The sequence below is a fragment of the Pristiophorus japonicus genome, chromosome 8 (genome assembly GCF_044704955.1).
Source record: "Pristiophorus japonicus isolate sPriJap1 chromosome 8, sPriJap1.hap1, whole genome shotgun sequence".
NCBI lineage: Eukaryota > Metazoa > Chordata > Chondrichthyes > Pristiophoridae > Pristiophorus > Pristiophorus japonicus.
This window is the reverse complement of record NC_091984.1, coordinates 35,152,023-35,178,172: the sequence shown is the minus strand read 5'-3', so window position 1 is coordinate 35,178,172 and position 26,150 is coordinate 35,152,023. Positions and strand designations below refer to the sequence as shown.

The 26,150-nt window shown below is 46.8% G+C and overlaps 1 protein-coding gene across 6 annotated transcripts in view; it reads right to left on the bottom strand.

Annotated features, from left to right (window-relative positions):
- The window catches only part of LOC139268044 (palmdelphin-like), a 153,874-nt gene that overhangs the window by 87,140 nt on the left and 40,584 nt on the right, over positions 1-26,150 (bottom strand). For 2 of the 6 annotated variants that reach the window (XM_070886034.1, XM_070886030.1), the window contains exon 1: positions 21,867-22,066. The exons of 2 other annotated variants lie outside the window; for them this stretch is intronic. The gene's annotated coding sequence lies outside the window, so the exon portion shown is untranslated. Of the gene's footprint in view, positions 1-19,370; positions 19,437-21,866; positions 22,067-26,150 lie in introns of those variants that run through there. 2 more of the 6 variants (XM_070886029.1, XM_070886032.1) reach the window with 2 other exon arrangements.

Sequence of the window (26,150 nt, the reverse complement as noted above, 5' to 3'; positions counted from 1 at the left end):
AGCTGCTGGCTGCGGAGACGCCGGACCTCAGCAAGGTCATCACAATCGCCCAGGCTTGCATGTCCACGCAGAAAAGCACGAAGCAGATATCACGACAAAACAAGAACTCCACGGCAAGTACTGTGTGCAAAATGTAATCGACGGACGGCAGAGCTGCACTTGGCAGGGCCTACTCGACTGCGTGTGCAAGACCGGGAGCAGCTCAAAGTTCGCCATCGAGGGCCTACTCAACTGCGTATGCGAGAACCGGAGTCGCTCAAAGTCCGCTATCGAGGGCCTACTCGACTGCGTATGCGAGAACGGGAGTCGCTCAAAGTCTGCTATCAGGCGCAAATCTGAGCTCAACATGTTGGCTGGGGGGCAATCACCGGCCCCATCAGTGCCGCTTCAGGCAGTATGTATGCAGAGGGTGTGCGAAGACGGGGCACCTTCAGCGGACGTTCCACAGCAGAGCAAGCGAGCTGCGACACACCATGTGGATGAAGATCAATTCAGCGTGGATCTGGCGATGCAGCCCGAGGCATTTGAGAGCTTCGAGGAGGAAGTGTATAGCGTACGTGCGTTCCTAACAAAGAGCCAACCGAGAACAATGGAGGTAAAATTAAACGGCATGCCGGTATCCATGGAATTAGACACGGGTGCGAGTCAATCGATAATGAGCCAGAGGACTTTCAAAAAGCTGTGGGAGACCAAGGCAGAGAGACCCAAGCCGAGTCCGATAAATGTGAAGTTGCGTACCTGCACCAAAGAGCTCATACCAGTGATTGGTAGTGCAGCAGCAAGAGTGTCATATGAGGGAGCGGTTCATGATCGACCATTATGGATTATCCCGGACAATGGCCCATTGTTATTTGGCAGGAGTTGGCTCGAGAAAATGAAATGGAAATGGTACGATATCAAAGCTTTGTCATCAGCGGATGATGATTTGTGTGCTCAAGTGCTGAGCAAATTTCCCTCACTGTTTGTGTTGTGTATGCATACCTGTTTACTGTGCGATGTCCGTAACACTGTTATGCCACATTGAATGTACCCTTATACTGTACGCACCTTACCGGTACACCAGAGGGTGGTGCTGCTGCTGGAGACTTAGGGGTTGCCTGCATACGGCAGGTAACCCAGTATAAAAGGGAACTCACAGCTTGTTGTCGTCACTCAGGAGCTGCAAATAAAGGACTGCAGGCCTACACAGTTTAAGTATCATACCCTGGCTCATGGAGTCATTACTAAAGGTGCCTACATACACTACAGTTTGAACCAGGAATTGGCAGCTTCAAGGGAGTCAAGGTGCAGATTCATCTAGGCCGAGACGCAAGGCCCATCCATCACAAAGCCAGGACGGCCCTGCACATGATGAGAGAAAAGGTCAATCTCGAGTTGGACAGGCTACAACGGGAGGGGGTCATCTCACTGGTCAAATTTAATGAATGGGCCAGTCCCATTGTTCCAGTGTTAAAGAGCAACGGCATGGCCAGGATTTGTGGAGACTACAAGATCATGATCAAACGAGTTTCGAACCAAGATCAGTACCCGCTACCGAAAGTTGATGACCTGTTTGCAACGCTAGCCAGGGGAAAATCATTCACCAAATTGGATCTAACATCAGCCTACATGACATAGGAACTGGTTGAATCATCAAAGAAACTTATATGCATCAACACGCACAAGGACTGCTTATTTACAAAAGGTGCCCTTTTGGCATTCGTTCAGCGGCAGCCATATTTCAGAGAAACATGGAGAGCCTATTGAAATCTGTCCCCAGGACCGTGGTATTCCAAGATGACATCCTAGTCACAGGTCGGGACACTGCCGAGCACCTGCACAATCTGGAAGAGGTTCTGCGTCGACTGGACAAAGTGGGACACAAGCTGAAACATTCGAAATGCGTTTTCATGACACCAGAGGTCGAATTCCTTGGACGAAAGATTGCTGCAGACGGAATCAGGCCTACAGACGCGAAAACAGGGGCCATCAAAAATGCATCCAGGCCCCAGAATGTGACGGAGTTGCGCTCGTTCCTGGGTCTTCTCAACTACTTCGGTAACTTTTTACCCAAATTGAGCACAGTATTAGAGCCTTTGCACAAGCTGTTCAGGAAAGGAGACGACTGGGTGTGGGGTGAACTTCAAGACAGAGTCTTTGAGAAGGCTAGAAATCTGTTGTGTTTCCACAAGCTACTGGTACTGTATGACCCATGCAAGCGTCTAGTTTTGACCTGTGATGCGTCCTCCTATGGGGTCGGCTGCGTACTCCAGCAAGCCAATGAGTCAGGCAAACAGTTGCATACGCGTCTCGAAGCCTGTTCAAGGCGGGAAGAGCCTGCGGCATGGTAGAGAAAGATGCTTTAGCATGTGTTTATGGGGTAAAAAAAATGCACCAGTACCTGTTTGGGCTTCGCTTCGAGTTGGAAACCAATCACAAACCGCTTATATCGTTGTTCTCAGAACATAAAGGTATAAATACCAACGCGTCGTCCAGCATCCAGAGGTGGGCACTGACATTATCTGCCTATGATTATGTCATTTGCCATAGACTAGACACCGACAACTGCGCTGATGCATTGAACGGGTTACCGTTGCCCACACCGGAGGTGGAAACGCCAATGCCCGCAGAGCTACTCATGGTCATGGATGCCTTTGAGAGTGAAGGGTCGCCTGTCACTGCTCAACAAGTTAAGACCTGGACCAGCCAGGATCCGACCCTATTGGTTGTAAAATGTTCTGTTCTTAACGGGGGTTGGTCGACCATCCCCAAGGAAATGGGTGATGAAACCAAACCGTACAGCCGTCGCAAAGAGGAGCTTTTCATCCAGTCCGACTGTTTACTGTAATCATGTTGTAATGCCCAAGAAAGGCAGGGCGAGATTTATACGGGAGTTACATAGTACGCATCCCGGTATTGTCATGGTGAAGGCCATCGCCAGGTCTCATGTTTGGTGGCCTGGCATTGACTCGGACTTAGAGTCATGCGTGCATCAGTGCAGCACTTGCATGCAGTTAAGCAATGCCCCAAAGGAAGCTCCGCTCAGTCTGTGGTCATGGCCATCCAAACCATGGTCTAGAATCCACATCGACTTTGCAGGCCCCTTCCTCGGTAAAATGTTTTTTGTGGTGGTGGATGCATACTCCAAATGGATAGAACGTGTGATCATGTCATCCAGCACTTCCGCTGCCTCCATTGAGAACCTGAGAGCCATGTTTGCCACACATGGTCTGCCAGACATCGTTGTCAGCGACAACGGACCATGTTTCACAAGCCTGGAGTTTCAAGAGTTCATGAAACGCAATGGCATAAAACACGTGAGGTCAGCTCCAGAGGGAAAGAGCGGTGCAGCAGCAGGAGAGTCGCAGAACAATTGAGCACGATCAAGTTGTTTTTTCCAATGGTCAAGCGGAGCGGGCAGTTCAAACCATCAAGCAGAGCCTGAAATGCGTAACTCACGGTTCCTTGCAGACACGCCTGTCACGCATACTGCTCAGTTACAGGACAAGGCCACACACGCTCACCGGGGTCCCGCCTGTGGAACTATTGATGGAGAGGCCTCAAAACCTCTAGTCCATCCTGACCTTAACGATCATGTCGAAACTCGACATCAACGCCAGCAGTGGTATCACGCCCGCGCCGCAGTGTCACGCGACATATCTGTAAATGACCCAGTGTATGTACTTAACCATGGTCAAGGGCCCAAGTGGCTCCCGGGCAATGTTACGGATAAGGAGGGTAACCGGGTGGGTGTATATTGTTAAGCTCAAGAATGGGCAGATGTGCAGGAAACACATTGATCAAATCAAGCTAAGACACACTGACGAACCGGAACAGTTGGAAGAAGACACCGCGAGCTTAGACGACCAACCAACTCATGTCCAGCCATCAGAAGAACCCACTGTGGTCAACGCCCAGCCCCAAATCGTGAGAGACTCGGAAAGCACTGGGATTGTACTGAGACAATCAGGGAGCGAAGGGCTCCGGACCGTCTGGACTTGTAATATGGACTTGCGCCAAGAACTGGGGGTGGTGGGGGGAATGATGTAATGTATGTACATAAGGTCTGCCCACCAACAGGGGGCACTACTGTCAGAGGTCCTAGGGTCACGGGTACACTCGTGCTGGGCGCAGTATATAACCTGAACTGTACCTTTGTATCTTGTCTTCTGGAAGCCATTAAAGACGGACCAGGTTATACCTAGTCACTGGCTCACAGTACGGAGTTCATTGTATCATTTCATACACTACACAGATATTCCTCACTCAATAGAATTCAGACAAAGAAGACGGAGTGTGTGAGAGAGAGTGCGAGAAAAAAGATATCAACTATTATTCACAGTACAGATACAAAAAGACATCAAAGACATGACAGAAATCACAAACTGTCAACAAGTCTTACTCAATAATCAAATTCCTCATATTCTGACACTAAAGGAATCAGGGAATATGGGGATCGGGCAGGAAAGTGGAGTTGAGGTCGAAGGTCAGCCATGAATGGCGGAGCAGGCTCAAAGAGCCTACTTCTGCTCCTATTTCTTGTGTTCTTATCCCAGATGGGACTTGAAAAATGAAGGGATTGAAATCCCAATATCAGAGGGAGTGTTATAACTGTACAATTGCATGAGATCCCGAGCCAGTCAGGGGACCGAGTAGATCCAGTGAAAGGACATCTGCACAATGTTGATAACTGATCCCTGGACATGTTGCTAACATTTTTGTTGGTATTACCGAGTGCAAACGTGCCTTTTCTCAATTGTACGTGTGTGGATTTGACACCAGATTAAGTTGGTAGTATTTAGTATCATCATCTAGTAAAAAGTATGATCTCCAATCTCAACCATTACACAGGGGCCCTGACCACTGAGATATTAGTTGAAAAAAAGTTCATATATTTGAATGAAATGCTCTTGTAACAAAAGTATTAACTCATTTAAAACAAATGGGTTAGCATCTTTATTCAAATAGCAAACATATTTCATACAAGTCCATTAACATGTATGTCCGTATGATTTCAACTACATAAGGGAAAAGCTTCACTCACTGGCAGGGTAACCATCCTCTCAGAGCATTACCAGCAGTCTCTCTTGCCCCATGCCATACAGGGTTCCTCGTTTGAGGATAGTGAAAAGCAACCCGGTTACCACCTTTCTGACACAGCTGCTCTTGAAGCAGTTATTACAAAGTGACATCAGCTGACTCACTCTCAGGACCCCTTCCCCTGCCCCACAGGAAACAACTTTTCTCTACTCAACACTCACCCAGATGGCATGGCTAAGAACACGAGACTCATTGTATGGGGAAAGCAGTGAGAGGACAATCCATGTCCCACCATTGAGATGCAGAATAACGATGCATCAATGCACTGTAGGACAAGCCTAACACTTCAAAGTATTTTTACACATTTCAATCCAGTCAATTTATTTCCCCTCAATTTTGTCTGATTTTCTTCCCTCTATTGAAAGCACTGGAGTACTCTCCTATACTTCATCCAACTAAATATCTGACCACGTTCAGTTAGAGAATATATAGCACAAAAGCAGGCCATTCAGCCCAACCAGTCCATGTTTGTGTTTATGCTCCACTTGAGCCTCCTCCTGTCTTTCCTCATCTAACTCTATCAACATAACCCTCTATTCGCTTCTTCTTCATATGCTTGTCTAACCGCCCCTTAAATGTATCTATACTATTCGCTTCAACCACTCCCTGTGGTAGTGAGTTCTGCATTCTCACCACTCTCTGGGTGAAGAAATTCCTTCTGAATTCCCAATTTGATTTCTTGGTGACTATCTTATATTGATGGCCTCTAGTTATCCTCTTCCCCACAAGTGGAAATATTGGGGGAGAAATTCAGGAGAATTAGCCAGGTGCTAATGTTTTCAAACTTAAAAAAAATTTGGCGGTTGCGCTCCAGGAAGGAAGTGGAGCGCTGAATCAGACACCTCACTTCCTCCCTGGAGCGCAATCGGCAGCAGGTGGTAGGTAGAGCAGCTTTGTACATTGGGCCATGCAGCCCTGCCGTGTTGAAAGGCTCTTTCCCGCTCAAAGGAAAGGGCCATTGCTGCAGGCTCTGCAAAGAAAAAATAACTTAGCTTCTCCACAACAGCAGCCATGAAAAAACCTGCAATAGAGAAGGTAAATTAAAAAAAAAATTTATCTCGGCCAGCTCGCCTTTAAGTATCACCCCGAAGCGTCCGGCCTCCCGATGGACACCTCCTGCGATGCTGAAGGGGGAGGAATGCAAGTTCGGGTCCGGGGCGCTACCGAGGCGATGACATCACGATCTCTAGGCGAAGAAGATTGGGGCGCAATGCCGCACTGATGCTGCAAATTTCCCGTCGAATATGGCGGGAGTCGATGCTATCACCGTGCCTGGTCACAACCTGGTTAGTGCCCCCTGGAGGCTATAACAGGAGACTTTAATGAGGCCTATTTCTAGACCAACTCCATCAAAACCTTTCATAATGTTAAAGGCCTCTATAAGGTCAACTCTCATCCTTGTCTTTTCGAGAAAAGGGACCCAGCCTGTTCATTCATTCCCGATAGGTAAAATCTCGCATTTCTGGTATCTTCCTTGTAAATCTTCTCTGCACCCTCTCCAGTGCCTCTATATCCTTTTTATAATATAGCAACCAGAATTGTATGCAGTATTCCAGAGCAGTAATCAACCAAACAAACACGGAATGCTGAGCTATATTGCCAAATTAGTAAATCGGAGGCCATCGTGCTAATGCTGCATCCCCTGGTGAGAACTTGAATCACTGCGCTCTGGTCTGGTAGCTGAGCCTTCTGAGAAACATCCAAGCCCTCGGGACAGCGCAGAGAGACTGATTCATTGTGTCAGAGAAAAGCTTTGAAAAACGTATGCTTTTCAGCCTTTAAAGGAGGTGAAGAAGAGGGGGCCTTAGCGAGTTAATACACGATACTAAGTGCAATAGAAAAGGTCACTCCTGAGCATTATTTCAGGTTAAGTCATGACTGTAGGACAGAGAGAGATCGGTAAAACAGGCAAGGGAAAGCTCAACGGTTGATACCAGGAAACATTTCTTCATACAAAGCATGATTAATACCTAGAATGGTCTCTGATTAGAGAAGAGCAGGCAAAAACTCTGGGGTCACTCAAGAGGGAGCTGATGCAATGATGGGAGGGTGTGGCGGGCGGGGGGTGGGGGCGGAATTGTAGGTTTCCATGGCAGGATGAGCTGGAAAGACCAATCACAAATGTGTAGATTTATGATTGGACCTCCGATTGGGTGTTGCCGGGTAATGAATCTGCACGATTGTTCATGGTTTAGCAGGACTAGCTCAATCTGCAAAATGCGGGCAAGTTCCTGGCTCATATTCAGCCTGTCATTGGCAGCAGGCCAAAGGAAGGGGGTTGTGGGGGAAAGAAACAGAAAATTGTGAGCAAGCATTCATTAAAAAAGGTGCTTACAAGAAGTGATAAGTAAAGTTAAAGGAATTTGCCTACTTAAGAGGTATATAGGGACAACATTGTTTGTAGCTGTTACAAAAGCATCTGATATTTTAATGCAAAGGCTGTTGGGTAACAAAAACCCAGTGACTGGTACAATATATCTGACCAGGGGATGGAGTGGTGCAACACTCGAGCATTATATTTGAAGGCTGTTGAAGTGGCAGTGGTGCTGCAGGAGGCATTCGCAAGGAAGGTGGCCTATTCGCAAATTCCACCCCTCCCCCCTCAGTAAGGCAGTATTGCAGCATACCTGAAAGGATGGGGAAGCAGAGAACTTACAGGCACAATTGACCATTAATGCATTTGGTGGTTGTTATGTATTTAACCCCTTGTAACCTGCATCACACCTGACCACCAGAGGGCCTACCTGTTGGAGTCCCAAGGGATCCCAGCATCCCTTGGGAGCACAGTATATAAGCAGGCCACCCATGAGGTACCTGCACTCTGGAACTTTAATAAAGAAGCTAAGGTTACACTTGCTCATTACACACAATACTAAGCCTGACTATTTATTATGAGTGTATCAATTGGTGATGAGGTAACGAACAACCGCGCCAAAATGCAAAGAACAATCGGCATCCTGGAAAAGTTTTCAGAGGGGGACGATTGGCAGGCCTTCGTGGAGAGACTCGACCAATACTTCGTGGCCAACGAGCTGGAAGGGGACAAGAAGGCGACCAAATGAAGGGCGATCCTCCTAACTGTCTGTGGGGCAACAACCTATGGCCTCATGAAGAATCTCCTGGCCCCGGTTAAACCAACAGAAAAATCCTACGAAGAACTGTGCACACTGGTCCAGGAGCACCTAAATCCTAAGGAAAGTGTTTTGATGGCGAGATATCGGTTCTACACGTGTCAACGATCGGAGGGCCAGGAAGTGGCAAGCTACGTCGCCGAACTAAGGCGCCTCGCAGGACATTGTGAGATTGAGGGATTCCTAGAACAAATGCTCAGAGACTTTTTTGTACTGGGCATCGGACATGAGACAATCCTTCGCAAACTGTTGACTGTAGAAACTCTGAATCTGAGTAAAGCCATAATGATAGCCCAGGCATTTATGTCAACCAGCAACAACACCAAGCAGATTTCACAGGACAAAGAAGTTTCGGCCAGTACTGTGCATAAAGTAACGTCGGTTTTGAGCAAAAATGTACAGGGAAGAACGTACACGCCGGCTGCTGTGGCCCGACCTCAATTGACCCAGAGTCCGCCATCAATTGTTAATGCGAGGCAGTTAACACCCTGTTGGCACTGCGGAGGTGATCATCGGCCCCATCAATGCCGCTTTAAGCACTATACGTGCAATGGCTGCAGAACAATGGGACACCTCCAACGAATGTGCAGGCGAGCTGCAAACCCTGCAAACCACCACGTTGCAGAGGAAGATCGATCCACAGTGGATCAGATCGAATTGGAAACTCGTACGGGGGAGGCAGAGGTGTACGGGGTACACATGTTCACAATGAAATGCCCAACAATAATGTTGAAAGTTGAACTGAACGGTATTCCAGTGTCTACGGAGATGGACATGGGGGCAAGTCAGTCCATAATGAGTAAAATGGCCTTCGACAGGCTGTGGGGAAAGAAAGCACACAGGCCCAAGCTCAGCCCCATTCACACCAAACTAAGGACATACACCAAGGAACTAATCCCTGTAATTGGCAGTGCAGAAGTCAAAGTCTCCTATGACGGAGCAGTACATGAACTCCCACTGGGGATTGCCCCATGTTGTTTGGCAGAAGCTGGCTGGGAAAAATCTGCTGGAACTGGGACGACATCCGAGCGCTCTCGTCCGTCGACGACATCGCATGTACCCAGGTTCAAAGCAAATTCCCTTCATTATTTGAGCCAGGCATTGGAAGCTTCTTGGGGGTGAAAGTGCAGATCCATTTGGTTCCCGGTACGTGACCCATCCACCACAAGGCTCGGGCTGTCCATACATGATGCATGAAAAAGTGGAAATCGAGCTGGACAGGCTGCAATGTGAAGGCATCATCACGCCGGTGGAATTTAACGACTGGACCAGTTCGATTGTTCCGGTACTCAAGGAGGACGGTACGGTTAGAATTTGCGGGGACTATAAAGTAACGATTAGCCGTTTTTCGCTGCAGGACCAGTACCCACTACCCAAGGAGACGACCTATTTGCGACCCTGGCTGGAGGGAAGACGTTCATCAAGCTGGACCTGACCTCAGCCTACATGACACAGGAGTTGGAGGAGTCTTCGAAAGGCCTCACCTGCATCAACAAGCACAAAGGTCTGTTTATCTACAATCAATGCCCCTTTGGCTATTCAGTTGGCCGCACCGATCTTCCAGCGGAACATGGAGAGCCTGCTAAAGTTGTTTCCTTGCACAGTGGTCTTCCATGACAACATATTGGTTACAGGTCGGGACACCATGGAGCACTTGAAGAATCTGGAGGAGGTTCTTAGTCGGTTGGATCGCATGGGGCTCAGGTTCAAAAGCTCGAAGTGTGTTTTCCTGACTCAGGACATCGAATTCTTAGGAAGGAGAATCACAGCAGACGGCATCAGATCCACCAAGATGGAGGCCATCAAGAACACGCCACAACCACAGAACGTGACGGAGCTGCGGTCGTTCCTGGGGCTCCTGAACTATTTCGGTAATTTCCTACCTGGGTTAAGCACCCTGCTAAGACCCCTACATGTGCTACTGCGCAAGGGAGACGACTGGGTACGGGGGAATTCACAAGAATCTGCCTTTAAGAAAGCCAGAAATTTATTGTGTTCTACCAAACTGCTTGTCCTGTATAACCCATGTAAACGATTGGTGTTAGCTTGCGATGCGTCGTCATACGGGGTCGGGTGTGTGCTACAACAGGCTAATGAATCGGGAACTTTGCAACCAGTTGCATTTGCATCCAGGAGTTTGTCCAAGGCCGAAAGGGCCTACAGCATGGTTGAAAAAGAGGCTCTGGTATGCGTTTACGGGGTAAAAGAAAATGCACCAGTACTTATTTGGCCTCATGTTCAAGCTTGAAACTGACCACAAGCCGCTCATATCGCTATTCTCGGAGAGCAAAGGGATTAATACCAATGCCTCTGTCCGCATCCAAAGATGGGCTCTCACGCTGTCGGCATACAACTATGTAATCCGCCACAGACCGGGCACAGAGAACTGCGCAGATGCTTTCAGTCGGCTACCATTGTCCACCATCGGGGTGGAAATGGCACAGCCAACGGATTTGCTCATGGTCATGGAGGCATTCGAGATCGAGAAATCCCCTGTTACCGCCTGCCAGATCAGGACCAGGACCAGCCAGGATCCTTTACTGTCCCTGGTAAAAAAAACTGTGTCTTCCATGGGAACTGGTCCAGTGTCCCAGTGGAGATGCAGGAAGCGATTAACCCGTTCCACAGACGCAAAGATGAGCTGTCTCTACAGGCGGAATGTCTTTTGTGGGGCAATCGGGTAGTCTTGCCCAAGAAAGGCAGAGACACATTCATTTATGAACTGCACAGCACCCACCCAGGCATCATGATGATGAAAGCCATAGCCAGATCCCATGTGTGGTGGCCTGGCATCTACTCAGATTTAGAGTCATGTGTGCACCAGTGCAACATTTGCTCTCAGTTGAGCAATGCACCCAGAGAGGCACCGCTAAGTTTGTGGTCCTGGCCATCCAAACCATGGTCGAGGATCCATGTAGACTATGCGGGCCCATTCCTAGGCAAAATGTTTTTGGTTGTCATGGACGCTTACTCAAAGTGGATTGAATGTCTGCAAGCACATCCACGGCCATCATGGAAAGTCTACGAGCTATGTTTGCCACGCACGGCCTGCCTGATGTCCTAGTCAGCGACAATGGGCCGTGTTTCACCAGTGCGGAATTCAAAGAATTCATGACCTGCAACGGGATCAAACATGTCATATCTGCCCTGTTCAAGACCGCATCCAACGGCCAGGCAGCACGGGCAGTTCAGACCATTAAGCAAAGCTTGAAACGTGTGTGGAAGGCTCCCTGCAGACCCAGTTGTCCCGAGTACTGCTCAACTACCGCACCAGACCCCTCTCACTCACCGGGATGGCCCCAGCTGAGCTGCTCATGAAAAGGACACTGAAAACAAGGCTCTCTCTGGTCCACCCTGATCTACATGATCATGTGGAGGACAAGCGGCATCAACAAAGTGTGTACAATGACCGCGCAAATTTATCACGCGATATTGCGGTCAATGATCCTGCTTTTGTGCTCAATTATGGACATGGTCCCAAATGGCTTGCTGGCATGGTCACAGCCAAAGAAGGGAGTAAGGTATTTCAGGTCCAACTGACAAGCGCACAGAAAACATTTGGACCAAATCAAATTGCGGTTCATCAACAGCTACGAACAATCTGAAGAGGACACCACCAACTTTGACCTTCCAACACACACACACACACAAGTGGCAACTGACAACACTATTGACCACGAAACCGAACTCATCATCCCTAGCAGCCCGGCAAGGTCGGCTGCCCAACAGCCCAGTGAAGAACTGATCAACCCACCCACACCAGCATTTGTACCGAGATGATCGACAAGGGAGAGCAAAGCCCCAGATCGTCTCATAGAAACATAGAAACATAGAAAATAGGTGCAGGAGTAGGCCATTTGGCCCTTCGAGCCTGCATCACCATTCAATAAGATCATGGCTGATCATTCCCTCAGTACTCCTTTCCTGCTTTCTCTCAATACCCCTTGATCCCCTTAGCCTAACTCCCTCTTGAATATATCCAATGAACTGGCATCAACAACTCTCTGCGGCAGGGAATTCCACAGGTTAACAACTCTCTGAGTGAAGAAATTTCTCCTCATCTCAGTCCTAAATGGCCTACCCCTTATCCTAAGACTGTGTCCCCTGGTTCTGGACTTCCCCAACATCGGGAACATTCTACCGCATCTAATCTGTCCCCTCCGGTTAGAATCTTATATATTTCTATGAGATCCCCGCTCATCCTTCTAAACTCCAGTGAATAAAGGCCCAGTTGATCCATTCTCTCCTCATATGTCAGTCCAGCCATCCCGGGAATCAGTCTGGTGAACCTTCGCTGCACTCCCTCAATCGCAAGAATGTCCTTCCTCAGATTAGGAGACCAAAACTGAACACAATATTCCAGATGAGGCCTCACCAAGGCCCTGTACAACTGCAGTAAGACCTCTCTGCTCCTATACTCAAATCCCCTAGCTATGAAGACCAACATACCATTTGCCTTATTCACTGCCTGCTGTACCTGTATGCCAACTTTCAATGACTGATGAACCATGACACCCAGGTCTCGTTGCACCTCCACTTTTCCTAATCTTCCGCCCTTCAGATAATATTCTGTCTTCGCGTTTTTGCTCCCAAAGTGGATAACCTCACATTTATCCACATTATACTGCATCTGCCGCATTTGCCCACTCACCTAACCTCTCCAAGTCACCCTGCAGCCTCTTAGCATCCCCCTCACAGCTCACACCGCCACCCAGTTTAGTGTCATCTGCAAACTTGGAGATATTGCACTCAATTTCTTCATCTTTATCATTGATGTATATTGTAAAGAGCTGGGGTCCCAGTACTGAGCCTGCGGCACTCCACGAGTTACTGCCTGCCATTCTGAAAAGGACCCGTTTATCCCGACTCTATGCTTCCTGTCTGCCAACCAGTTCTCTATCCACGTGTGCATATTACCCCCAATACCATGTGCTTTGATTTTGCAGACCAATCTCTTGTGTGGGACCTTGTCAAAAGCCTTTTGAAAGTCCAAATACACCACATCCACTGGTTCTCCCTTGTCCACTCTACTAGTTACAAAAATTCTAGAAGATTTGTCAAGCATGATTTCCCCTTCATAAATCCATGCTGACTTGGACCGATCCTGTCACTGCTTTCCAAATGCGCTGCTATTTCATCCTTAATAATTGATTCTAATATTTTCCCCACTACTGATGTCAGGCTAACCAGTCTGTAATTACCCGTTTTCTTTCTCCCTCCCTTTTTAAAAAGTGGTGTCACATTAGCTACCCTCCAGTCCATAGGAACTGATCCAGATTCAATAGACTGTTGGAAAATGATCATCAATGCGTCCACTATTTCTAGGGCCACTTCCTTAAGTACTCTGTGATGCAGACTATCAGGCCCCGGGATTTATCGGCCTTCAATTCCATCAATTTCCCCAACACAATTTCCTGCCTAATAAGGATATCCTTCAGTTCCTCCATCTCACTAGACCCTCGGTCCCCTAGTACTTCCGGAAGGTTATTTGTGTCTTCCTTTGTGAAGACAGAACCAGATTATTTGTTCAATTGGTCTGCCATTTCTTTGTTCCCCATTATAAATTCACCTGAATCCGACTGCAAGGGACCTATGTTTGTCTTCGCTCGTCTTTTTCTCTTCACATATTTATAGAAGCTTTTGCAGTCAGTTTTTATGTTCCCGGCAAGCTTCTTCTCGTACTCTATTTCCCCCTCTTCATTAATCCCTTTGTCCTCCTCTGCTGAATTCTAAATTTCTCCCAGTCCTCAGGTTTGCTGCTTTTTCTGGCCAATTTATATGCCTTTTCCTTGGATTTAACACTATCCTTAATTTCCCTTGTTAGCCACGGTTGAGCCACCTTCCCCGTTTTATTTTTACTCCAGACAGGGATGGCTGAAGTTCATCCATGTGATCTTTAAATGTTTGCCATTGTCTATCCACCGTGAACCCTTTAAGAATAATATGCCGGTCTATTGTAGCCAATTGAGGCCTCAAACCATTGAAATTACCTTTCCTTAAGTTCAGGACCCTAGTTTCTGAATTAACTGTGTCACGCTCCATCTTAATAAGGAATTCTACCATGTTATGGTCACTCTTCCCAAAGGGGTCTCGCACAACAAGATTGCTAATTAGTCCTTTCTCATTACACATCACCTAGTCTAGGATGGCCAGCTCCCTATTGGTTCCTCAACATATTGGTCTGGAAAACCATCCCTAATACACTCCTGGAAATCCTCCTCCACCGCATTGTTACCAGTTTAGTTAGCCCAATCAATATGTAGATTAAAGTCACCCATGATAATTGCTGTACCTTTATTGCACGCATCCCTAATTTCTTGTTTGATGCTGTCCCCAACCTCACTACTACTGTTTGGTGGTCTGTACACAACTCCCACTAGCATATTCCGTAGCTCCACCCATACCGATTCCACATCATCCAAGCTAATATCCTTTCTTACTATTGCATTAATTTCCTCTTTCGCCAGCAATGCCACCTCGCCTCCTTTTCCTTTCTGTCTATCCTTCTGAAATGTTGAATGGATGTTGAGCTCCCAGCCTTGGTCACCCTGGAGCCATGTCTCTGTGATGTCAATTACATCATAACCATTAACTGCTATTTGGCAGTAAATTCGTCCACCTTATTCCGAATACTCCTCGCATTGTAAATAAGTGTATTTTTGACTTCATGGGGAGTGATGTTATGTATTTAACCCCTTGTAACCTGCATTACACCTGACCACCAGAGGGCCTACCTGCTGTAGTCCCAAGGGATATCAGCATCCCTTGGGAGCACAGTATATAAGCAGGCCACCCACGAGGTACCTGCACTCTGGAACCCTAATAAAGGAGCTAAGGTCACACTTGGTCATTACACACAGTACTCAGCCTGACCATTAATTATGAGCGTATTAGTGGTAACCGCCCTATGAATCATGCCAATAGTAGTCGCCACAGCTCCCCCACTACCTCCCTGGTGGTTTGGAGCCTCTTCAGACAGAATTCCCCAGACAAATTCCTGCAGGCCTACCTCTGTCCAGATGCCAGGATGTGCTAGGCAGTGGTGGTCTGTCTTCTCTACTTCCTTCAAACATATACAAGTGGGAAGCGGGGGCGGGGCGGGGAGTGTTCCCATAGGCCAACCCATTGTGCCAATATGGTGGATCTGCCATAAACGGACTGCCAAATCACTTGACACAAAGTGGGTGAATTTCCTCAGGGCTGTTCCCACTCCATATCTTTGCAGAATTGTGCATTAATGAGGAGACAGTGGTGAATAGGAACAACCCCTGAGGAAAATCATTCCCTCTGCCAGTCAAGAGATGAAATGCTGACTGAAAGAAAACAAAATACCCACACAAAACAGCCAAGAAGCTTTTTCAAACCCTGACCCCCACTTTATATGAACGAGTTTTCTGGAGTAAACTATGGTAAAATGAATGGGCGTCTGAATAATATAGTCAGGTTCTCATTTAAATATTGCAGCTCGGAAGCTGGCAGATGCTTCATAGAACACGTCTGGGAAATTAACTGTGGTGCTAAACGGTCAGAGATCTGCAGTAGTTTATCTCCGCCCATATGATCGGTTAATTTATGTTTGTTCATTAGGCATTACCAATTGGAAAATGTGCCCTAGTGAATGCCAGCAGGCTATTTTACTGTGTGGAACATATCATGAACCACATCTTATTCAAAGAGGCACACTTGAGCTTTCCTGCAGGACTCACTGAACAGAAATCAGGAATCCGGGGCTGCACGGCATAATCTCTTCACCCACTTCACTCTCACTGTGGGAGAAGTCCTGGTCATGTTAATAGTGCACTTGAAAACTCTGAGGAGGCGATTCTAACTCTGTCCAATCGGCAGGAATGGAGAAGATGAGCAGTTAAAATGGAGCAGCTCCATTTTTAGCTCCGTTCCTGCTGATTTATCATTTTAACGCCGTGAACGCTGCGATCATTTCCATGGGTGGTACCATAGAAGAGACCCAGCCAAGGACCCCACATAAATAATCTGGACCCCTGGACCCGCTCTCCGTGATCACAAAACCCTCCTCCTCACATATCTTGATGGCGGCCCAAGATTGGCCAGACTTAATCCGGTGAAATGCATTGGGACGTCCAATTTGCACTCGGCATCTAGATGCGAGAGAAGACGGTGCCTCAAACTCGTACTTCAAACTCGCCTCCACCACGGGCAAGGGCAACCAGCCAGTGCACTTCACCCAAAAGTTAAAATCGACCTCTAAATCTTTTAGCAATCTGATGCGAATGAAGATGATCACAGGCCTCCTGTTTGAAACACAGGCCTCCAGTATTGTGGTTTGTACCTATGAAGTTGCAGATGTCATGCTGTCAGTAAGGTTTGGCCTCTGATTAAACACACACATTGATTTTGTTGTATTTTTTTCAGCCAAGACTTCTAAGCAATTAGTGAATCAATAAAAGTAGATACTTTCCTCAGAAAACGGTCTGCAGTTTTAATAATGAAAGAAATTCTGCACAGTCTATTACTTCCATTCTTAAAAATTACTTTTTTCGAAAGGAATACAGAAATACAGAATGATTATTTGTTGTACTTTAAAAATGGAAAGCTATAAAACCAGTTATAGTGCAAATTGTAGCTTTGGTGAAAATTGTCTGCAACCGTCGTACGGGCACATCATTTGACTAACACCAACAGCAGATGGAACACTCCTAATAGGCTGTGTCAAGCTCACTCACAGCTGAGGACACAAACAAACAGTGTTAAGAGCTCAAAGCATACACAACAATGATAAATAAAATAAAGATTTATACAAGGTGGTTAGAGAGCAAACAATGAACTCCTCACAGTGTGGAAAAGTTTTATCAGGTAGCAATGACATTATAAATTTTTGATTTTGAGGTCGAGTGTCAGAATGTCAAGTCCCACTCCAGGGACTTGAGCACATAAATCTAGGCTGACATTCCAGTGTAGTGCTGCACTGTGGGAGGTGCCATCTTTTGGATGAGACGTTAATATAGAAAATAGGTGCAGGAGTAGGCCCTCCAACCCTTCGAGCCTGCACCACCATTCAATATGATCATGGCTGATCATGCACTTCAGTACCCCATTTCTGCTTTCTCTCCATACCCCTTGATCCCTTTAGCCGTAAGGGCCATATCTAACTCCCTCTTGAATATATCCAACGAACTAGCCTCAACAACTTTCTGTGGTAGAGAATTCCACATGCTCACAACTCTCTGAGTGAAGAAGTTTCTCCTCATCTCGGTCCTAAATGGCTTACCCCTTATCCTTAGACTGTGACCTCTGGTTCTGGACTTCCCCAACATCAGGAACATTCTTCCTGCATCTAACATGTCCAATCCCGTTAGCATTTTATATGTTTCTATGAGATCCCCCCTCATTCATCTAAATTCCATTGAATATAAGCCTAGTCGATCCAGTATTTCTTCATATGTCAGTCTTGTCATCCCGAGAATCAGTCTAATGAACTTTCGCTGCACTCCCTCAATAGCAAGACTTCTTTCATCAGATTAGGAGACCAAAACTGTGCACAATATTTAAGGTGTGGCCTCATCAAGGCCCTGTACAACTGTGGTAAAACCTCCCTGCTCTTATACTCAAATCCTCTCGCTATGAAGGCCAACATGCCATTTGCCTTCTTCACTACCTGCTGTACCTGTATGCCAACTTCCAATGAATGATGTGCCATGACACATAGGTCTCGTTGCACCTCCCCTTTTACTAATCTGTCACCATTCAGATAATAATCTGTCTTCCTGTTTTTACCACCAAAGTGGCTAACCTCACATGTATCTACATTATACCGCATCTGCCATGTATTTGCTCACTTACCTAACCTGTCCAAGTCACCCTGCAGTCTCTTAGCACCCTCCTCACAGCTCACACTGCCACCCAGCTTAGTGTCATCTGCAAAGTTGGAGATATTACATTCAATTCCTTCGTCTAAATCATTAATGTATATTGTAAATAGCTGGGGTCCCAGCACTGAACCTTGCAGTACCCCACTATTCACTGCCTGCCATTCTGAAAAGGACCCGTTTATTCCTACTCTTTGCTTCCTGTCTGCCATCCAGTTCTCTATCCACATCAGTACATTACCCCCAATACCATGTGCTTTAATTTTGCACACTAATTTCTTGTGTGGGACCTTGTCAAAAGCCTTTTGAAAGTCTAAATACACCACATCCACTGGCTCCCCCTTGTCCACTACTAAAAAAAAATCAAAAAATTCTAGAAGATTTGTCAAGCGTGATTTCCCTTTCATAAATCCATGCTGACTTGGACCGATCCTGTCACTGCTTTCCAAATGCGCTGCTATTACATCTTTAATAATTGATTCCAACATTTTCCCCACCACCGATGTCAGGCTGACCGGTCTATAATTCCCAGTTTTCTCTCTCCCTCCTTTTTTAAAAAGTGGGGTTACATTAGCTACCCTCCAATCCATAGGAACTGATCCAGAGTCGATAGAATGTTAGAAAATGACCACCAATGCATCCACTATTTCCAGGGCCACTTCCTTAAGTACTCTGGGATGCAGACTATCAGGCCCTGGGGATTTATCGGCCTTCAATCCCATCAATTTTCCTAACATAATTTGCTGACGAATAAGGATTTCCTTTAGTTTCTCCTTCTCACTAGACCCTCAGTCCCCTAGTGTTTCCGGAAGGTTATTTGTGTCTTCCTTAGTGAAGACAGAACTAAAATATTTGTTCAATTGGTCTGCCAATTCTTTGTTCTCCATTATAAATTCACCTGATTCTGACTGTAAGGGACCCACATTTGTCTTCACTAATCTTTTTCTCTTCACGTATCTATAGAAGCTTTTTATGTTCCCTGCAAGTTTATTCTCATATTCTATTTTCCCCCTCCTAATTAAACCCTTTGTCCTCCTCTGCTGAATTCTAAATTTTTCCCAGTCCTCAGGTATGCTGCTTTTTCTGGCCAATTTATATGCCTCTTCCTTGGATTTAACACTATCCCTAATTTCCCTTGTTAGCCACGGTTAAGCCACCTTACCCGTTTTATTTTTAAGACAGACAGGGATGTACAATTGCTGAAGTTCATCCTTGTGATCTTTACATGTCTGCCATTGCCTATCCACCGTCAACCCTTTAAGTATCATTCGCTGGTCTATCCTAGCCAATTCACGTCTCACATCGTCGAAGTTACCTTTCTTTAAGTCTGCTCTCCCAAGTGGACGTAAAAGATCCCCGGTGTCCTGGCCAATATTTCTCCCTTAAATCAACACAAGAAAAACAGATTGTCTGATCATTATCACATTGCTCTCTATGTGAACTAGCTTTGCGCAAATTGGCTGCCGCATTTTCCACATTACAACAGTGACTACACTTCAAAAATGTACTTCATTGGCTGTAAAGCACATTGCGACGTCCGGTGGTCATGAAAGGTGCTATATAAATGCAAGTATTTTTAAAATTTTGCTATAAATACCAATCAACGGAAATCTTCACGATTATATTTATGAACATCATGGAATCTTACAGCACAGAAGGAGACCCATTGGCCAACCGTGTCTCTTTCATAGAGCTGTCTAATTAGTCCCACTCCACTGCTCTTTCCCCTCCTGTTCCTCATTCAGGTAGGTGTATTTTAAACACTTACCAGTTAGGCCGCATGTAGATCTTGTTTTCCTGATATAGCCGGTCCAGCACCAGTAGCGTTCAGGGCAACCCAGTTTATCTAGAGCCATTTAGCCTCTCATTTGAATGCATGGGCCCTGGACACCTATTTTTTTGCTTAAACCCAATCTGGCAGACAGTGCACTTCTGGCTCATAATAAGCGTGCAATTCCTGCCCGCCATGTTGGAGGCTTAAGCACCCGTTTAGCGTCGAATAAACATGCATGGTGCCATCCAATTTCTAAGCCAGAATGTTTCAAATACACTGATTAATTGATGAATTTTATCATCTTCCCTCTCACTTAACTGTTTTTCTAATACTGAATCCCAGGTTGTAAGTAAAGCTTATAGGAAAATTCAGGAGGTTCAAGCCCCAGTCCAGAATTTAAGCACATAATCCAGATGATATTTCAATGCGGTACTGGGGAAAGTGTTGCATTGTCAGAGTTATCAGGCTTGACACCCCCACAAGGGGCAGAAGAGGGGTTAAAGATGGGGAACACATCCTGAACACGCCATGTACCCACATGTTTTCATTTTTACAGTGGTGCGTAGCGTGCCGTGCAGATGTCCTGCCCTCAAGAGGAAACCCAGCAGCGAAATGGAGGTGGGAACTACCGGCTCCAGAAGCATATGCTTTTTATAGCACTGCTTGTGGGCCAGGAGGAGCAGGAAAGCTCCATTCAGCCCCTCAAGATAACCCTTCGGCCTCCCCACAACTCCACCACACCCTCACCCCAGCCTCTTCCTCGCCCCTGCTGCTCTCTACCTCCCCCCAATCTCACGTTCCCTTCCTCCCAATTCCTGCTTTTATTCCTCCCCTTCCCAAGCCCAGAATTGCCGAGGACCATCTCCAAGGGTCCCCGGCTGTGGCCTCTTGCTGCTGTTAGCCAGCCTGCCAACCCAAGAAAAAATTAGAATAAGGTCCTGCTGTTAAATTTGCCAGAACGTCCCAGTCCCCGCACCGTCCCTGCCTCCCCGTGAATATTGGGCCCATTGAATCAAGGCTCCAATTGGGCTTTTCTGGTAATTCTGGATGTAAAAGATCCCATGACACTATTTGAAGAAGAGCAGGGAGTTCTGCTGGTGTCCTCACCAAAATTCCTCCCACAACCAATCCCACTACAGGTTAACTGGTCACTCATCTCATTTATAAAAGCAATATACTGCGGATGCTGGAAATCGGAAATAAAAAACCCCAGAAAATGCTGGAGATACTCAGCAGGTCAGGCAGCATCTGTGGAGAGAGAAATAGTGTTAATGTTTCAGGTCGATGACCCTTCGTCAGAATCCAAGCATGTCCCAAGGATGAAATAAGGCATTATATAAATGCACATTTTTTTGTTGAATATTCTGAGATGGGATGTATAGCTCAGTATCAGATTGTAAGAACTGATAATGTTACAAAATGCCTGATTAGTGCTATAAAAAAAAAGACTTGCATTTATATAGCATCTTTCCCGTCCACCATCTCAAAGCGCCTTACAGTCAATGAAGTACTTTTAGAGTGTAGTCACTGTTGTAATTTGGGAAACGCGGCAGACAGCAAGCGCCCACAAACAGCAGTGCAATAATAACCAGATAATCTGCTTTTGTTGTGTTGATTGAGGGAGAAATATTGGCCAGAATATTTGCCAACTTCCTAAACAGCCTTACTCAAAGCCCAGTCAAAATATTATACTTCAATTTATACAAATGTTGTGCCTTATTTTTGCTTCATTGCAATGCAACAAACATTAAGCATTGGACATCTGGCTCAAAACATGAAATCCTACAACACGTGCTTAATGCCGAGATTGTGACAAGATTATGCACATTAAAAGATTACCAACAAGACTGAAACAATACTTCATATGCTTTCTCACTGACTCGTTTAAATGTAAATAAACATAGCCACGTATGGCACTAATCTACAGAAAAATGATTTCATATCTAAACTGCCCAAGCAACAAGCTCCTAATAATACAGCTCTAAAAGAGGAGGTACCCGCATGTTGTAATTTCAAGAAATATGTTTTCATTCTTACCTGGCTGTGCTCTTGTGCAGATCAGCCAACAAAGGAATGTTCTTCAAGGGGTGAAATCCATTCTTTGTACATTGAAAAATGTCTCTCTATTGCATGACTTCAAGTCTTAAAAGTAATCAGACTTCTGGACAAATGAAGATGTCAGCCGAGGCCACGGACTGATTGCTGGATTTCAATCCCATCGGTGGACGATTTGTGGTGTCATTGTACAAATGTCCCCCTCGCTCTTAAACAACTTCAGCCAGCTCCATACCATTCCTGACTGCGTGAATCAGTACCCAAATCCATCCCAGTGTTTTATGCAGAATGCTCAAACTTGCTTTGCTTTGCCTTGGCCCGACAGCTGTCTTCCGCTGCCTGACACGCACTGGCAGTCAGAGGCAATTAGCAAATTACTTTTCTCCTAAATTAGCTTCATACACTTTGGCGTCACGTCAATCAGCTTGTCCTTTCAAGCTGCCGTCCACATATTTTATGAACAAGCAACAGCTGAGAGAATGACAGCACAATTACATGATTTTTTTTGTTGGACCCCGTCACTGGCTACTGTCAGTCACTTCTGCCTGCTGCTGCTTATGTATTGCCTCGTTCTCTGCAATGTAGTCATGCTATTCTTTGGAAGGCTGGAGAACTTCATTGTGAAAAGTAATGGTCAAAACACGCAAGCTACTTTACCAGGCAGTAGGAATTAAAGCGACTCCCCACCCCACACACAGACAAATGCTAGAAATCTGAAAGTAAAAGCCGGCACAGCAGGTCTTTCAGCTTCTGAAAGAGAACAATGAAGCCCCTTTACCACTTTTGATGAAGGGTCCATGTGTATTAACCTTTCTTTTTCTTTACAATGTTAATTAATCTGCTGCCTATTTTGAGGAATTTATGTTTTGAACTGTGCTCATGAGTCACAATAAAATTCCTTTCTGTAAAGTCCTTACTCGACAGTATGAAACCAAATGAGGCATATTCTGGGGACAAGGTCACTCTGTGACCTTAACTCTTTATTCACAGGACTCCAAAAGCGATGACCCTGCGTGGGACCTCCCTTTTTACACCTGTGTGATCAGGTAAAGAGTGTCTCCCACAAGTTCACCCCTTGTGGTCAAGGTGTGCATCAAGGTTGAGTGTATACAGTAATACAGTGGTGTTACATTGTGGTTACATACATGACATCACCTCCCCCACAAAGTCTTATTGTAATCATAGCTTTAGTCTTTCAGGTGGTCTACGCTCCCTCGTGGAGTGCCGCAGTTGGGGCTCTGGTTGTTGGACACTGACGTGAGTGTCTGTCACCTGTGGTGATTCCGGCCTGTCCGGGCTGACTGCAGGGTCTGTGCATTCTTCTGATTGCTCTTGTTGCTCGTTCACTGGCGGTGGTGTGAGCTCCATCTCATGGTCTTCTGTCTTCTTCAGGTTCCTCCGTGTCGATGCTGAACCTTTTTTTTTTTAAACTTGGTCCAGATGTTTACGGCATATCTGACCATTGTTGAGTTTTACCACGATGACCTATTCGCTTCTTTGTCAATTACAGTGCCCTCAAACCATTTGGGCCCCATGGCGTGATTGAGGATGAATACAGGATCATTTATTTCTATACATCTCCCCCTCGAATTACGGTCATGATACTCGTTTTGTGACTTGCGCTTGTCCTCAACTATGTCGGTCAGGACTGGGTGAATGAGGGACAACTGAGTTTTGAGTGTCCATTTCATTAGTAGCTCTGCGGGCGGGACCCCCGTGAGCGAGTGCGGTCGGGATCAATAGGCCAGTAGGAGACGCGCTAGGCGGCATTGTAGGGAGGGTCCTTGAATCCTGAGCATACCTTGCTTAATGATTTGGACTGCACATTCCGCCTGGTCGGCTTGAACGGCGCAGTCCTGATATGGTTGATGCCATTGCCTGACATAAACTCTCGGAATTCGTAGCTTGTGAAACATGGGCCATTATCACGAACTAGGATGTCCGGCAAGCCATGGGTTGCAAAGATCGCACGTAGGCTTTCCACGGTGATGGATGACGTGCATGAATTCAGAATGATGCACCCGATCCATTTCGAGTATGCATCTACCACAATAAGAAACATCTTACCCATGAATGGGCCCGCGTAGTCAACATGAATGCGTGACCATGGTCTGGTGGGCCAGGGCCACGGGCTGAGCGGGGCCTCCCTGGGGGCATTACCCAGCTGGGCACACATCGTGCACCTGCGAACATAGTGTTCCAGGTCTGAATCAATTTCAGGCCACCAAACGTGTGACGGGGCAATGGCCTTCATCAGCACAATGCCTGGATGCTCGCTGTGGAGTTCCCTGATGAATGCCTCCCTGTCCTTCTGGGGCATAACTACCCGGCTGCCCCATAGTAGGCAGTCGGCTTGGATGGAGAGCTCATCCATCCATCTGTGAATGGTCTGACCTCCTCAGGGCATGCTCCGTGTGCGGGCACCCAATCCCCAGTCAGGACACATTTCTTAATGAGGGATAGGAGGGGATCTCTGTTTGTCCAGATTTTGATCTGGCGGGCTGTGATGGGGGAGCCTGCGCTGTCAAAGGCATCGACAGCCATGACCATCTCGGCGCTTTGCTCCACTGCCCCCTCAGTGGTGGCCAGTGGAAGCCTGCTGAGCGCATCAGCGCAATTTTCAGTGCCGGGCCGGTGCCGGATGGAGTAGTCATAAGCAGCCAGCGTGAGAGCTGATGCGTTGGCATTGACAGCTTTGCTGTCTGACACCAGGGATGTTAATGGCTTGTGGCCTGTCTCTAATTCAAACTTCCTACCAAAGAGGTACTGATGCATTTTTTTTACACCATAGACACATGCAAGCGCATCCTTCTCAACCATCCCATATCCCCGCTCTGCTTGACAGCGCGACCTGGAGGCATAAGCCACAGGTTATAGTTGACCCTCAGCATTGCCCTGCTGCAACACGCACCCAACCCCATAGGACGATGCATCACATGTCAGAACCAATTTTTTTTACAGGGGTTGCACAGGGCCAACAACTTTTTTGAACAAAGTAGATTTCGCGCCCGATCAAAAGCCTGTTCCTGACGGTCCCCCCAAAACCAATCGCAACCCTTATGCAGGAGCACGTGTAGCAGCTCCAACAACGTGCTCAAGTTTGGCAGAAAGTTCCCGAAATAGTTCAACAGTCCCAGGAATGAGCACAACTCCGATGTGTTGCAGGGTCTGGGTGCTCGTTGAATCGCCTCTGTTTTGGACTTGGTGGGCTGAATCCCATCTGCAGCAACCCTCTTGCCCAAAAACTCAACCTCAGGAGCTAAAAACACACATTTAGACTTCTTGAGTCGCAGGCCTACCCGGTACAGTTGGCGTAGCACCTCCTCCAGGTTGTGGAGGTGTTCCTCGGTGTCTCGACCCGTGATGAGGATGTCGTCCTGGAATACGATCGTTCCAGGAAAGGATTTAAGCAGGCTTTCCATGTTTCGTTGAAAAATCGCGGCCATTGATCGAATGCCAAACGGGCACCTGTTATAAACGAACAGTCCCTTGTGCGTGGTGATGGTGGTTAGTAGTTTAGATTCGTCGGCCAGTTCCTGGGTCATATAGGCTGAAGTGAGGTCCAACTTGGTGAACAGCTTGCCGCCTGCCAGCGTGGCGAAGAGGTCCTCCGCTCTCTGGAGCGGGTATTGAGCTTGTAGGGACACCCGATTGATGGTGGCCTTGTAATCGCCACAGATCCTGACAGCCATCCGCTTTGAACTCGCCCAGTTGCTGAATTCAACAGGCGAGATGATGCCCTCGCTCAACAGCCGGTCCAATTCGCTCTCGATCTTTTCCTGCATTACATACGACACCGCTCTGGCTTTGTGGTGCACTGGCCTGGTGTCCAGGGTGATGTGTATCACTACTTTAGTGCCTTTGAAAGTCCCGACGCCAGGTTGGAATAGTGAATCGAATTGTTGTAGGACTTGTGAGCATGAACTTTGCTCCACGGATGACATTGCGTGAACATCCCCCCATTTCCAGTTCATCGTGGCTAACCAGCTCCTCCCCACAGTGCGGGACCATTAGCCGGGACAATCCAGAGCGGCAGCCGATTCACTAACCCATTGTGTGTGACAGCCAACATTGCACTGCCTAGCATCGGAATGATTTCTTTAGTGTAAGTCCGTAATTGTGTCTCAATACGTGCTAAATTGGGTCTACTGGCTTTAAGTGGCCATAGCTTCTCAAATTGCTGAACACCCATGAGTGACTGGCTTGCGCCAATGTCCAGCTCCATGCATACTGGAATACCGGTTAATGAAACCCTCATCATCATTG